A 15471-nucleotide genomic window follows, 5' to 3' on the forward strand; every position below is an offset into this window, starting at 1 on the left:
ATTTGAATATTTTATTTTTTACTTTTTTTTAAGATTTTTTTTTTTTTAATTTGAAAGAGAGATCACAAGTAGGCAGAGAGGCAGGCAGAGAGAGTGGGAACCAGGTTCCCTGCTGAGCAGAGAGCCCAACGTGTGGCTTCATCCCAGGACCCTGAGATCATGACCTGAGCAAAAGGCAGAAGCTTAACCCACTGAGTCACACAGGTGCCCCTATTTTCAACTTTTTAGAGTAAGTTCTGTGTCCAAAATGGAGGTTGCATTTACAACCCCAAGATCAAGAGTGGCATGCTCTACCAATTGAGCCAGCCAGGCACCCCAACTTTTGAGTATTTAAAAAAACTGAGCCTAAGGGTGCCTGGGTGGCTCAGTGGTTTAAAGCCTCTGCCTTCCACCGGGGTCATGATCCCAGGGTCCTGGGATGGAGCCCCATATCGGGCTCTCTGCTCAGTGGGGAACCTGGTTCCTCCTCTCTCTCTGCCTACCCGTGATCTGTGTCTGCCAAATAAATAAAATCTTAAAAAAAAAAAAAAAAAGACAAAAACAAAACCGAGCCTGGGTGGCTAAATCAGTTAAGCGAGGGACTCTTGATCTTAGTTAGCTCAGGTCTCAATCCGAGGGTCATGAGTTCAATCACCTTCTTGGGCTCCAATGTGGAGCCTACTTAAAAAAAAAAAAAAAAAGCTGTTGAGAAGGATCCTGTGAAAAAGGGAGAGGGTTGGATACACAAGGAAGAATAGGACAAACTGAGAAAGGTTGTGTTGTCAGATATAGAAGTAAAAATATACGATGCCCAGTTAAATCCGAATTTCAGAAAAACAACGAATTTCTGGTGTCTTGTATCTTATCTGGCAGCCCTCAGAAGGGAGATTTTTAGGCAAAAGGGTTATAGCCCCTAATACAGTACCAGAAGGGGGTTGGAGCTGTATGGTCCTTCTCAGCTGTCATATTTCAAGACTCTAGAATGAGATCCCAGTTCTACCAGAACCGTTAACAAGTAGAGACACTGCTTTCAATTTCAGCTTTCGTCGTTTCCCCCTTTTCCCTATTGGATGGTAAACGGGTAGGAAAATGCTGGGTGAAAAAGCTGTGAAAAAGTTCTAGTGTTGAATATCAGCTCGTAAATGATGAAGAGCTTTTTGAACAGCGAAAGGGCTCTGGATTGGGTGCATAGGCCGGTGAGTCACAGGGCCTCTGGCCTGACTCCAACTCTGGACACCAACTCTACTCAACTCAAGGGCAGGCAGGGAGCCCCATCCCAGGGACCCGCAGGCGCCTGCGCCCTGCCACGGCCCCGCCCTCTCCCAGCCTGGCATCCGGGGCTCGGGCAGGGGCGTGTCCGGGGAATAGGGGCGGGAGGCAGCGGAAAGGAAGGATGTCGTGGGAGGCTGGAAGAGCGGGTAGGGAGGCGAGGCGAGGCGGGGCGGGGGCGGAGCAAGGGGCGTGACGGAACGGGCGCGCTGTCACGTGATGTGCGTGGCGACGTGTCGGCCATCTTGTGTTGTTGAGGCTGAGGACTGACTTGGGTTCTGAGAGACTCCCTGTCCCGGACCGCAGGTAATCAGGCACTCCGTCTTACTCCCTTGCCCGGCTCTGCTCCGCTCCCCAACTCCGCGGTCTCCCGCCACCCCACACGGAGCCGCCAGGGCCTCCCGCCCGCGCTCGCGTCCTCGCCGCTCCGGCCTGACCCGGCCCAGCCGCATGGACACCCACAGGCCGCCCCGGCAGTGGCCGCGGTCGGCTCGGGCGTCAGGCGAGGGGACAGGTCAGGTGCGGGGCCGGAGGGAGCCTCCTCCCTGGCGGGGGACACGCCGGGCCCGGGCGCGTCTCGGCCGTCGAGCCGGGGAGCCCCCTCCTCCTGGGCCCGTTGGCATCGCAGGGGGAGTCGAGGAGGGGAAGAGGGTGGTGGGGTGGGCAGTGTCAGGCCGATTTGCTCAGGGCCAGAGGGTTTGCCTTCTGCTACCTGCTTCTCGGGCCGGCCTCCCGCGCAGCCGGGGGTGTCCGGGGTAACAGCTGTTTCAGCCGGACAGCTGCTTCGGCCGGCCCTCCTCCCCACACCTGGCCTCCGGGAGGTGCGCCTTTGCCTTCCTGACCGAGCGTCTGCACTGGGGAGACTCCTTCCATGGCGAAAAGACTGGGTCTGGACCAGGCCTGAGTTAAGGTGGAGTCATGATCTGAACCTGGGACCGAGGTCGGGAAAGTCGAGCCCGAGGCAGCTTTGGGACTCGAACATTCACGTCAGGTTGAAATGGACATTAGTCTTTACGTATCAGCAGTTTCCCACGAAGCACTTTGAATACTTCAGTTCTGTGACTGAAACATAAATCAGATTTATGTTTTCGACCACAGAAGGGTGTATGAAAGAAGCAGCTTGTATGATCGTGTTGGGAAGCAGTAACGTTGATCTGCATTTATGTAGCACTCTGTTTTTTGTTTTTTTTTTTCCTTTCCCTTAAAGTCAGCGCACTTAAGCACACCTAGTTTTTCTGTAAGGAAGGTAAGTATTCCAATTAAACTTAGAAGAAATTGAGGATGGGGTGAAAAGCTGTGAACAAGTTTCTTATCCAGTGTTCCATATCTTGAATTTTAGGCGGTTTGGATTCCCAGTATTGTGTGCAGGGAAGACATTCTCTCCTGTCGTGTTTCCTTTTTAGAATCTAATGACTTCTTAGATTTAAAACAGTTTTCTCATGTCTTTCGTTTTGGTACATTAACTTTCATCCATCTAATATTTGCAGTTCTAGCCTTACAGAGTTTGTCCATTTTGGTTAGAGCATAAATGTGTTCTGTCATTCATTGATGATTTTATGTGTTTTACCATTTAGTGTACCAGATTTTGGAGTGCTCAAACTGGATGGAATATGTACTTTTCTGTTGCATCAGATGTTGACATCAGTAGAGGACACCAGGAAAAAAATTTAGAAGTTGCGGGTATCTGAAAAAATGTCACACAGTTCTTCCTTTACATTTAACACCAAGAAGTACACTGGTAATGGTGGTGATTTATAGGAAAAGAAATGGTTTTACACCTTATCTATACTTGACAGAGTGTTCTAGAGTTTCGAGGCTGAGGATGCGGAAGGGACTATGTATTTCCATGCATTCATTCATTCATTTATGTATTCATTTATGTGACAACTGTTGAAACTTACACGGTTGGGTGCTGGTAGCAAAACAGACCAAAAATTCCTTTCTCAGTGGAACTGATTTCTACACAAATAAATAAAAGCTTAGGTGAAATATATAGTGTTGTGGTAAATGATGTGGGAAAAAAATGAGACAGGGAAATAAGATTATAGGGATTTGGGGGTTAATTTGGGGGTGGTGGTGTTAATTTTAAGTAGAGTGCTCTGGGAAGGCTGTATAGAGAAGCTTATGTTTGAGGAAGGACCTGATACTGGTTAAGGAGCAATTCCTGTAGCTATATGGAGAAGGAATGCTCCAGGGTAGGAAAGCTAGGGCAAAGATACTGAGGCAAAAACTGAGGTGGGAGCAGGTCAGGTGCTGGGAAGAATATGGAGGCTAGCTTGGCCAGAGAGGCACAAGGGAGAGGGAGGCTAGTAGAATATGTGTACCGTACTCATGGGAACTAAGATGAGAGGGGTTATTCAGTTATTCAGTCAGTGACTTAGAAATTTTTTCTGCACCTCTTGTGACTGTTAGAAAGGGAGATCAGATTCTGGAGATTTAGGCCAGTATGCCCAAATCCTCTTCTTTCTGTATGACACACACTCCACCCCAGTTTGGAAAAATTCGGGCTGCTCATATAACATATCTCAGGAAATTGTCTTGAAATATCTTTGTTAAACCTTTTAAATGAGATGGATGATAAACTGCCTAAAAGAATTGTTTTTAAAGAAGGGACTCTGGAATACTTCTGAATATTTGAAAATGTAGGGAAATTAATTTGCTTTGAAGTTTAGACACACCATTAAGAAATATAACCTGGAAGAATGATTGAATCAGCATATTAATTTACAATAAGAATTGAGAATTTCTCTTAATTCTCTTCTGTCCAGCCTAGTTTTAAATTTCTCAGGGTCTCTTCCACTAATTTGTTTGTATGTCTTTTGTAACATTTTACATGTGTAGAACTTTTTGTGCTGAGTTACTTCTCCACTTTTACTTTTCAGATTCATACTCCAATTCTTTGATACCTAATAGGCTTTTTTCTATGGAAAGGAATTTTTTTCTGATTCCCCTCCAGCTTATCTCCATATGCTTATTACTGAGCTTTCAAAAATGTTTTCTTTCATTTTAATTCACCTGAGGAATTTAATATCTGGGTTTTGAAATGCTTTTGCTGGTGAGTCAAGTTGCATATATGAAAAATAATTTGTCATAGCTTGCTTGAAACTCATGAGAAGAGAGGAATTACAGCTTCAGGGTGTGAGTGGAGCTCCTTGTCTAAAAGGAGACATAGCAGTGATAGGGATGAAGTGGTATCTTAACGAATTGCCTTTTTCCTTCTTGTTCCTTTGTTGAATTTTTGAAATGACATTTCCGTATTCTTTGATGTCGTATCAGCTCATTCGTTCTCATGACTCTGCATTTTCATACTTCATGTGTCTTTTTGTGTGTGTGTGTATGTGTTGACTTTCACACTGGAAGATGACACTGCTGATAGTGATTGTTGTCTGGGAGGACCTTTGGGTGAAAAGATTATTCCTGTCCCTTTTACCCTTGCCATTTTAAAAAAGATCTTTGATTTGTGCAGTTTTCAAAGGCTGACTTGATTTGTAGTTCTCCATTATCTCTTGCTAATTAAATTTCAGTACTTTATGTTTTATTCTATTTCTTATAGATTATAGTGGGACCAGTCTCATTAGGTTGAATCTACAGCCTATGTTGGTGTTAATCCGGGTATCTTAGAGGCAAGTTAAATGTACATTTTCCTTTAGCAGTTTGAATTGCCTTAACGTTATTTGGTCATCGTTGTAAAACTCTGAATCCAAACCTTTTTTTCGCCTTTTGACCCTCCTAGGATTTTATGGTGATAAAGTTCTAGGATTTTCACTCATTTTTAATGTCCTGAAAAGCTACATATTTTTAAATTTAAAAGTAGATTTTCACTCCATAGGCAAGCTTACTTACAGAGTCCTAATATTTCTTTTTTTTTTTTTTTAAGATTTTATTTATTTATTTGACAGAGAGATCACAAGTAGATGGAGAGGCAGGCAGAGAGAGAGAGAGAGAGAGAGAGAGAGAGAAGCAGGCTCCCTGCTGAGCAGAGAGCCCGATGCGGGACTCGATCCCAGGACCCCGAGATCACGACCTGAGCCGAAGGCAGCGGCTTAACCCACTGAGCCACCCAGGCGCCTAAGTCCTAATATTTCTTGACCTGATTAGCATTTTTTCATTTTTTATGAAAAATTTTCATTCTATATGAAGACAACAGAGAAATATAGTAGATGAATTAATTATACAGAAATGCAGAATGATACCTTTGTTGAATTGCCCATGTATATGTGTATACACACACACACGTATATGTGTATACACACACACACACGCATATATATATGCGTGTGTGTGTGTGTATATATATATTTTAAAGATTTTATTTATTTATTTGACAGAGAGAGACACACACACAGAGAGGGAACACAAGTAGGAGGAGTGTGAGAGGGAGAAGCAGACGCCCTACCGAGCAGGGAGCCGGATGTGGGGCTCCATCCCAGGACCCTGAGATCATGACTTGGGCTGAAGGCAGATGCTTAACCGACTAAGCCACCCAGGTGCCCCGTGTGTGTGTATATATTTTTAAGTAAGCTCTGTGCCCAACTTGGGGCTTGAACTCATGACCCCAAGATCAAGAGTCACAGTGTGTTCTACCAGCCAGGCACCCTGAATTGCTCATAATTTTTTGTGTGAGGTTGAGGGAGGAGATGGAGGAGGTTAGAAAAACCTTCCTCAAGTGGCCACAATTAAGTTTATAAAAATATTTTCAATCTGTTATGTACCTATCTGCTTCAAGTAATTAAAGTACACAATATTATATTTTCTTGTTAACCACAGAGTTTCATTAACTACAAAGAATTTGAACTTAATTTATATGTGTAGTAGGGCATACTCTAGAGCTTGTTCTCTTGAGTTAGGCCCAGAGAACTTTATTACCTAGTTCTTACCCTCTTTTCCTTCTGCTTGCCCTTATAAGAATAAACTTAAGTACATAAAGTTGATTGACCTTTTGGACATTATAATAACATGGCTACTTTTTTGCAAAATTAAATCAAAAAGCAGACTCGGCTTACAATGCTTTTTTGCTGTTAATAAAATTATCAACTTTAATTTGTAATTATTGTTTTTTGACTCATAGCAGCATTCAAAGCATTATTTGATTTTATGTGAGAAACCACTTGAAGCTGCTGTTTCAATCCACTCCTTGTCACTTGAAATATCAACGTCCAGTGGATTTTTAAGATGCTGTCTCAGTAGAGCCTTAAAAGAAGTTGTGATTTTTGCATCTGAAAGCACACCTGGAGCTTTCCTCCTTGGGCATTTTGGCAGTGGTTATATTTCTTGGGGTCCCTGATTATTTGCATAAGATACATCCTGTATTACTGTGTTGCTGGCTGTCATTTTTTCTATCAGGTATGCTTAAAAATTAATACCAAAGTCCTGTAATGTGGTTTTGAATGAAAACCCTAAGTAATCACTTTCCTAAACCCTGTATTTCCTAAACCCTCATTTGTTAGCTTCATCCGAATCACAGAACTTTTGTTAAAAACATGTGTTTTTTAGTCCCATTCCAGAGCTACTGAGAGAAACCCTTTAAAAATGTTAGGAAAGTGGCAGTTAGTTTATAAGCACATAATGTTGATTCTAATATTATAACCAGGTTTGGAACTTTTCCTGTAAAACTATTCATGATAAGAAATTATGTTCTTAAAGTTTCCTAAGAGATTGATTCTTGGGTCAATTATTTTAATACTTTTGTTATTTACAGTGTTAAAAGGACCTGACCGAAATCTGCTCACACCTCCTGCTGTGAACCAGCAGAACTTTTGAACAGGTGAGTGTTGAAGGGAAGCACAGAGCTGAGGGCTTATGTAAACATAATTTTTGCATTTAACATTTCAGGGGTTTTTGCCCTATGTATTTTCCTGAGGTTATAGATAGTGATAAAAACAACTTGTCAGGTACTGCTCAGATTTCTTATGAACCGTAAGAATAATCATGCCCTTTCTGCATTGATCCTGGTATGGAATTTTTGTCTTAAACTGTTGTAAGGATTTTCTGATGGCGTGAAACAGGAAAAAGAATCCTTTGGGGTCAGGAATAAGGAGGTATCTTAAAGAACCCTAGGACTGTTGGCTTTCATGAAGGACACAAACCAGAAACTGGAAAACATTGAGGAACCAAGACAGTCCAGATAGTACTTAACTCTGCTGGCTAGTCATTGTCCTCTCTTGTCTCTTTTTAGCCTGCTTTTAATTGTCTTTTCACAAATTGGCCTTTTTCTGCTTTAACACATGGGAAGAAAATCACCACTTTATTCCTGGAGCCACATATGAACTCAAGCTCTAGTGCCACTAGCAAGCTGGTTACTAGTTCATTGCCCATGTTTCAGATTCCTGGGAGAGAAAATTTGATTGGTTGAAGTTTGTTCAATTCTCTGTCATTGGTCCAGTTAGTATGGTCTTAGGGTTGGAGTCTAGAGATACAAATGTAGTTGAAAAATCTCACTTCTATGAGTGGGTGCAGGTCTCAGAGAAGGTGTAGTGCTGGCTCTTCTAGGTAGAAACCCACAAAACCTTCTAGATGTTTTTCCTTTCCTAGAAAAATTTCCTGTAGTTAGGTTGGCAGTTTCAGTTAATATGTCCTGAAGAGTTAAAGTATATGCTTATCTTTTGGTCAATGAGGCCCAGTAGGTCTCACTGAGTATCCTTGTTTGAACTTTCTAGTGCAATATTTTTACAAATGTTCTTGATTTAGGGGGTTCAGAGGAGTGTTTGTGATAAAAGTTTAGCAAATGAACATAAGAAAGTGAGAGGCTTGGTTTGTGGAAAAATTCATTGGTTATTTTTTATTGATTGCTTTTATAAATTTTAATTTCTGGGTACTTTTTATAGTATTAAGCACCCTGGAGTATTAGGAAGCCATGGAGAGTTTGAAGAGTGGGTTTTTCTTTCTTTCCTTCCTTCTTTCCTTTTTCCTTCCTTCCTTCCTTCCCTCCTTCCTTTCTTCTTCCTTGATTCCATTTGTTTATTTGAGAGAGAGAGCATAAGCAGGGGGAACAGCAGAGGGAGAGGGAGAAGCAGACTCCCTGCTGATCAGGGAGCCCGATGTGGGGCTTGATCCCAGGACCCTAGGATCATGACCTGAGTGGAAGGCAGATGCCCAACTGTCTAAGCCATCCAGGCATCCAAGGGTGGGACTTCCTACATGTGAACATGTATTCACATTATTTGAATTATAGCAGGGATTTTTCACTGTTGAGAAAGAATCAGTGAGATACAGTATAAACTTTTGTATTGACATGTTTTTTATTCTAGAATTACTAGGTAATACTGAAGTTTTTTTTAAATGGAGCATTTTGAAGCCCTGTTTTGTTTATAGCTTGTATGTACTTGGTGATACCTAATTTTTTTTATGACTTAAATCTTGTTGGTATATTGGTATATTGAGATTTTTGATGCAAAGCCTAGGGATTACTAATGAAAGTTATGTATTATAGAGTATGTATCCAATGACAGGCCACGGATGTGACTTCCTCTGATACATTTTTTCAGCCAGGGTTTCTTTAGCAGATTGCACCTGAGTTCATTTTTAAGGTAGAATAGTCTTCTCTTATATTGTATGTTTTCTTTAATTTGGATTTTGAGGTAAGGTATATTCAGGCTAATTGAGTTAAGGCTTTGTGAGGTTTAAAAAGATTTCCACACATTCTGTGTAAAACTTCCACAGGCTCTGGGGATCCCTCTCTGAAAAACATTGGCTTGTTGATGAGATTATCATATGACATGGTAATGTTTGTGGCGTTGTAATTTTTTCCAGAATAGTTTACCAGTTGCTAATTTTGTTCTTCTTTCACTAAAAGGGGAAAAACTAGAAATGTTTACATATTGTTCAGAAGCTATGGGGAGAATGACAGTTACAGCTTTTCTTCTTATAGTGATATTGTGGCCAGTATGTTCTTTGGGAACAAAGCTCCTTTTATTCAAGTTGTCCTGGCCCTGGAGAAAGTCTTGGGGACTCTGGTCTCTTCTGTATTGGTTCTTTGGTTGTGGTTACTGACAGGAATTGGCAGAGGTACTGTCCTGGAACTTTCTAATTGGTAAATCATGGCTCAGGCCTTGAAGGCATGGTCACATCCAGGGGCTCTCATGATTAGCTCCTTGAGATTTGAGGTGATACCGTCCAAACCATGGTCAGTTGAGGGACTGGATATGAGGCCATCCTGTAGATCAGTGGGTCAGAGAGCTTTGATTTATGTTTTGTAATCTGACACTATTCTTTAGTCTTTTAAACTATTTCTACCATTTTTTTTTTTTTTTAAGATTTTATTTATTTGACAAAGAGAAAGAGAGAGCGTGTACAAGCAGGGGGAGTGGCAGGCAGAAGGAGAAACTGGCTCCCTGCTGAGCAGGAAGCCCTATACAGGACTCTGTCCATCCCAGAACCCTGGGATCATGAACTGGGCTAGAGGCAGACGCTTAAGGGACTGAGCCATCTCAGGGGTCCCTCCGCCATTGTTAATGAAGTTTCTGATAGTATTTTAGGAGAATCTGTTCTCTTCCCTACCCAGAGGGCTTACTGTATTGCTTAATTGAGTGATGCAGAGGGTTAGAAGTTGAAGGATAGTGGAACAGAGTGGGAGATTGGGAAAAGGAGAAAAAGTGACTTCCACAAAATAAATTCCTCTGAAACTTGAAAATAGAGGAAAAAGGAAAATGTAATTAAGCAGTATCGAGCACTGTATCATTACTTAGTCAAAAGTCTGTGACCTTTTAAAGCAGTGCAATGGGGACGCCTGGGTGGCTCAGTCATTAACATCTGCCTTCAACTACCGTCATGATCCCAGGTGCCTGAGATCAAGCCCCACATCAAAACCCCACATCTGGGTCCCTGTTCAGCGGGAAGCCTGCTTTCTCTCTCTCCCACTCCTCCTGCTTCTGTTCCCTCTCTCGCTGTCTCTCTCTGTCAAATAAATAAATAAAATCTTAAAAAGGGCAGTGAAATGTAGGTTTAATTTTCTGTTAATTATTACTTGTAACTTGAGGTAAATAAGGTAACCTCTTGTAGCCTTATTTCCCTTACCTGTAAAGTATATCCTATAGTGGTTGTGAATTAAGAGTCTAAATGCCCTGTGTAATGCCTGGCACCCAGTAAATGGGCTCTCAATAGATGGTAGCTTTTATGATTGTTATTGCTATGTAAATAGGTACATTTTGATTATAAAATTTCATCTTTGTAATCTGAATAGAGACATCAGCGAGTTTTCTTTGTAAGTCTTTTTTGTTTTGTTCTCCAGCCAACAAATATTTGAATAGCTGCTTTGTGATGAGTCCTGGGCTAGCCATAGTGGTGAGCAAAACGCACGAGGACCTATCTTCATGGAGCTTATAGCCCAGTGGCAGAGTCAATCAGAAAATGATATAAGTAAATTTCAAAATGTGAAAAGTCTCTCTGTCCTTGGAAAAGATACATTTATTTTTATTTTTGGGAGGGGATACATTTTTGAGACCTAGATACTTTTTAAGTAAGTGTTGCATTTTGAATCTTGGTGTTCTTGTTGTCAGTGGTATTTTATGCCCCTTGATAATGCTTTTCAGGATGTGTATGTTTGTCCTAAGTTATGTATTTCTTTTGTCATTTTTTTTTTTTTCTTTTTCTCTGAGATAGGGATTCTCAACTTTTTGCTCTTAGGTCTTCTTTATCCTTTTATTTTTTTATTTTATTTATTTATTTTAAAAAAGATTTTATTTATTTATTTGACAGAGATCACAAGTAGGCAGAGAGGTAGGCAGCGAGAGGAGGAAGCAGGCTCCCCATGGAGCAGAGAGCCCGATTCGGGGCTCAATCCCAGGACCCTGGGATCATGACCTGAGCCGAAGGCAGAGGCTTTAACCCACTGAGCCACCCAGGTGCCCCTCCTTTATCCTTTTAAAAGGTAGAGGACCCCAAAGAGCTTTTCACTTTAGTTTTGCGTGTCTGTATTATATTGAAAAATTTAAAATGATTTCTTCATTTAAAAGTAACGGTAATCTTCTTACATGTTAACATAAATATATATATATATATATTTTTAAAGATTTTATTTATTTATTTGACAGACAGAAATCACAAGTAGACAGAGAGGCAGACAGAGAGAGGAGAAAGCAGGCTTCCCGCTGAGCAGAGAGCCCGACGCGGGGCTCGATCCGAGGACCCTGAGATCACGACTTGAGCTGAAGGCAGAGGCTTTAACCCACTGAGCCACCCAGGCGCCCCAATATATTTTTATTTTTATTAAAGATTTTATTTATTTATTTGACAGAGGGAGACACAGCGAGAGCGGGAACACAAGCAGGGCGTAGAGGCAGAGGGAGAAGCAGGCTTCCTGCCTAGCAGGGAGCCCAGTGTGGGGCTCTAGCTCTATCCCCCTGGGATCACAACCTGAGCTGAAGGCAGGCGCTTAACTGAGCTACCCAGGCGCCCCTATAAATATATTTTTAATGAAAAACACCCATTTTTTTAAAAGAGTATTTATTTATCAGAGAGAGAGAGCGAGAGCGAGCGAGCGCGCGCATGCGCGCGCACAGGCAGGCAGAGTGGCAGGCAGAGGGAGAAGCAGGCTCCCTTAGAGCTAAGAGCCTGATGTGGGACTCTATCCCAGGGCGCTGGGATCATGACCTGAGCTGAAGGCAGCCGCTTAACCGACTGAGCCACTCAGGCATCCCCAAAACACCCATTTTCTAAAATATTTTTTTAAGTTTGGTGAAAAGAGTATCATGGCTTTACAAACTTTTCGCAAAATGCTTTTATGTCTTCATGGAAGGCAGCTGAATTCTTGTATCTGCTTCTGTATTCAGTCAGTTGCTGTTTATTACTTTGGTTGAAGTAGAGGAAGGACATTCATCCTCACAGAAATATGTATTTAGTTGGAAAAGGGGGGAATATTTTAGGAGCTTTTCCAGTAATTGCAGATATTCTTTGTACACCAAAATTGGACAGGTAGTAGTTTTTAAAGGTTAGTTGCAACATGAAATTTGAATTATATCAATGCACCTTTTATATTTTGTTACATTAAAAAGCATTGGTCTGTTTCCCACCTTAAAGGAATATTTTATATAACACAGTATCAAAAAATGCATTCATATAAATCATTACCCATCAGGAAAGCCTTTAATTATTGGGAAAGTCTTCAGTACTGGAAAACCCATCAAACTCATGGTGGTGAATAGTTTTCCAAAATTCTGATTTTGATTGAAAGCTCAAATTTTATTATCGGCAACAAGTACAATTGTTTCTGTTTTTGTTTTGTTTTTGAAGTGATAGTGTCAATTTGTTCATTTTTGAAAAAATACCTGCTAAATACTTGGGTCTGGGTGTCATTTTCTCTTCGACTGCTTTGCATGATCAGTGCAGTGCCAACACTGAAAAGTGCAAATAATATCTTAGTATTGTTAAAATAATAGTTTTGACATCATGAATACCTTGAAAGAGTTTCGGAAGACCTTACCTTGAATTGCTACTCTTAGAAATGGAACAGTTTTCAATGTCCTATTTACATATGTTACATAGGGTTTATTGTTTTTTTTTTTTAATTTTTTTTTTTTTTTTAATTTATTTGACAGAGAGAGTGGGGAAGCAGGCTCCCTGCCAAGCAGAGAGCCTGACTCGGGGCTCGATCCCAGGAACCTGAGATCATGACCTGAGCCGAAGGCAGAGGCCCAACCCAGGCGCCCCTGGTTTTTGTTTTTTAAAGCATTAGAAAAATAAGTAATAGTTTGAAATAGAAACTGGAGTAAACATATCATTGAAGTTTTTTTTAGGAAAGTGAGGGTTTTTCGTGCTGAATAGATAGGGATTTGTTCATAAGTTGTGATTAGTTATAAAATAGCTCTCTGTAGTAGTTCTGTAAAATCAGTCTTCTGTGTCAGCGCTGTCTTAACAACTTTCTACTATGATGGCAATGTTCTGTAAATCTGTACTATCAAATACTTGGAGACATTAGCTGCTTACGACTTTTGAGCACCTGAAATGTGGTTAGTGTGATTGAGGAACAAAGTTGCATTTTTTTAAGACCACAAAACTCTTGAGTTATTACCTTATTTTTATAGTAGTCTTTTAAAAAAAATGATAGTCTTTATTTTATTTTGTAAGTATTTAGGGATGCCTGGGTGGTTAAGTTGGTTAAGCATCTGTCTTTGGCTCAGGTCATGATCCCAGCGTCCTGGGATCAAGTCCCACATCAAATTCCGTAGCCTGCTTCTCCCTCTTCTCTGGCCTTCCCCTTGCTTGTCCCCACCTCTCTCTATCTCTTTCTGACAAATAAAATCTTTATTTTTATTTTATTTTATTTTATTTTTTAAATATATTTTACTTATTTGACAGAGAGAGATCACAAGTAGGCAGAGAGGCAGGCAGAGAGAGAAGGGGAGGCAGGCAGAGAGAGAGGGGGAAGCAGGCTCCCCGCTGAGCAGAGAGCCCGATGTATCCATAGGGTCCTCTTGGCTGTGAAAAATTTTCAGATTTCCCTTTTTTTAACAGTATTGACAGTTTTGAGGTGTTACTGGTTAAGTCTGTTTGTAGAATGCCTCTCCATTGGAATTTAGATGTTTTTTTCATGATAAGAGTGGGGTTAAGGATCTTGGGGAAGAAGACCATAGAAGTAGAATGCCATTTTCTTTTTTTAAAAAAGATTTTATTTATTTATTTGACAGAGAGAGATCACAAGTAGGCAGAGAGGCAGGCAGAGAGAGAGGGGGAAGCCAGCTCCCTGCTGAGCAGAGAGCTTGATGTGGGGCTTGATCCCAGAACCCTGAGATGATAACCTGAGCTGTAGGGAGAGGCTTTACCCACTGAGCCACCCAGGTGCCCCGTAAAGTGCCATTTTCATTGAGTCATTTAAGGGTACATACTATCAGTGTGATTTATCACTGTTAATGTTACCTTGATGTATGGTTGACTTTGATTTCTTGTCAGGTTTGTCCACTATAAAGTCACTCTTTTCTCTTCCCCCTTGAGGAGCTGAATTAAATTTTACTAATTTTATTAAATATAGCCACCTGCAGTGAAAAGGTGCTATGTAAGATAGCACATTTCTAGACATTGTTCCTTAGTTTTAAATTTTTTCCAAAATTTTACTTTATTTTTTTAAGATCTTATTTTTAAGTAATCTCTACACCCAGTGTGGGGCTTGAACTCACAACCCTGGGATCAAGAGTTGCGTGCTCCACTGACTGAGCCAACTAGGTGTCCCTAATGTTTATTTCAATCAATTTAAAGAAGGATGATTTTGGGGGCACCTGGGTGGCTCAGTGGATTAAGCCTCTGCCTTCGGCTCAGGTCATGATCTCAGGGTTCTGGGATCGAGCCCCACATTGGGCTCTCTGCTCAGCAGGGAGCCTGCTTCCCACTCTCCCTCTGCCTGCCTCTCTGCCTACTTGTGATCTCTGACTGTCAAATAAATAAATAAAATCTTTAAAAAAAAAAAAGGATGATTTAATGTAAAAGAAATATAAAATGTTAGTCATGGAATGTATTACTCTCTGAGGGAGGCAGTCTATTTTTAATAAGCTTATTAGTCTTTTTAAAATTCACCTTTTTTTTTTGAAGTATAACTTACGTAGAATAAAATGCCTTCATTTTAAGTATGCTCCATATTAAATGTACATTTTGATGAATATTGATAAACGTATATACCTGTGTAGCCATCACCACAATTAAGATATATAACATTTCCATCACCTGTAGAAGTCTCCTTCTTTTTATAGTCATTTTTCCTCCCCCACTACTGAATCTGTTTTCTGTGACTGTAGATTAATTTTGGTTCTTCTAGGATTTTACATAAATGGAATTATTCAGTATGTATTCTTTTTGGGTCTGGCTTCTTTTGCTCAGCGTAATGTCTGGTTCATTCATGTTGCTGCATGTATGAGTAATTAGCTTTTTGTTGCTGAGGATATTGGGTGTGACTACTACAGGATTTGTTTATCCATTCATCTTTGGATAAACATTTGGGTTGTTTTTGCTTTGGGGCTGTTAGGCATAAAGCTGACTTTAGTTTCATGGCATGGGTAGTGAGTGATTCAGATTGTGCTGGATAACAGTGCTTATCACAACACTGTGTATCAGGAATTTAAATTTCTTTTAGGGTGAGGAGAAAAGTCAGTAGAACATATATAATTTTTTTTGAAGGTGTGCCATAAAAAGAGTAAGAGAAATAAATAGTATTTTGCAAGGTCTCATATATACTGTGTGCTCCAGATAGATGTAGATAATTCTTTTGATTTTTGATGATTTTCTCAGAAAAAAGTTCTTTGT

The 15471-nt window shown here is 40.7% G+C and overlaps 1 protein-coding gene across 7 annotated transcripts in view; it reads left to right on the forward strand.

The window, feature by feature from the left end:
• The first annotated feature begins 1458 nt into the window (after positions 1 to 1458).
• Positions 1459 to 15471, forward strand: part of GIGYF2 (GRB10 interacting GYF protein 2) — a 145754-nt gene continuing 131741 nt past the window's right edge. For all 7 annotated transcript variants that reach the window (XM_032857500.1, XM_032857502.1, XM_032857504.1 and 4 more), the window contains exons 1-2: positions 1459 to 1554; positions 6947 to 7012. The gene's annotated coding sequence lies outside the window, so the exon portion shown is untranslated. The remainder of the gene's footprint in view (positions 1555 to 6946; positions 7013 to 15471) is intronic.

This window comes from Lontra canadensis, unplaced genomic scaffold (assembly GCF_010015895.1).
Source record: "Lontra canadensis isolate GAN:19392208 unplaced genomic scaffold, GSC_riverotter_1.0 scaffold13, whole genome shotgun sequence".
Classification (NCBI taxonomy): Eukaryota; Metazoa; Chordata; class Mammalia; order Carnivora; family Mustelidae; genus Lontra; species Lontra canadensis.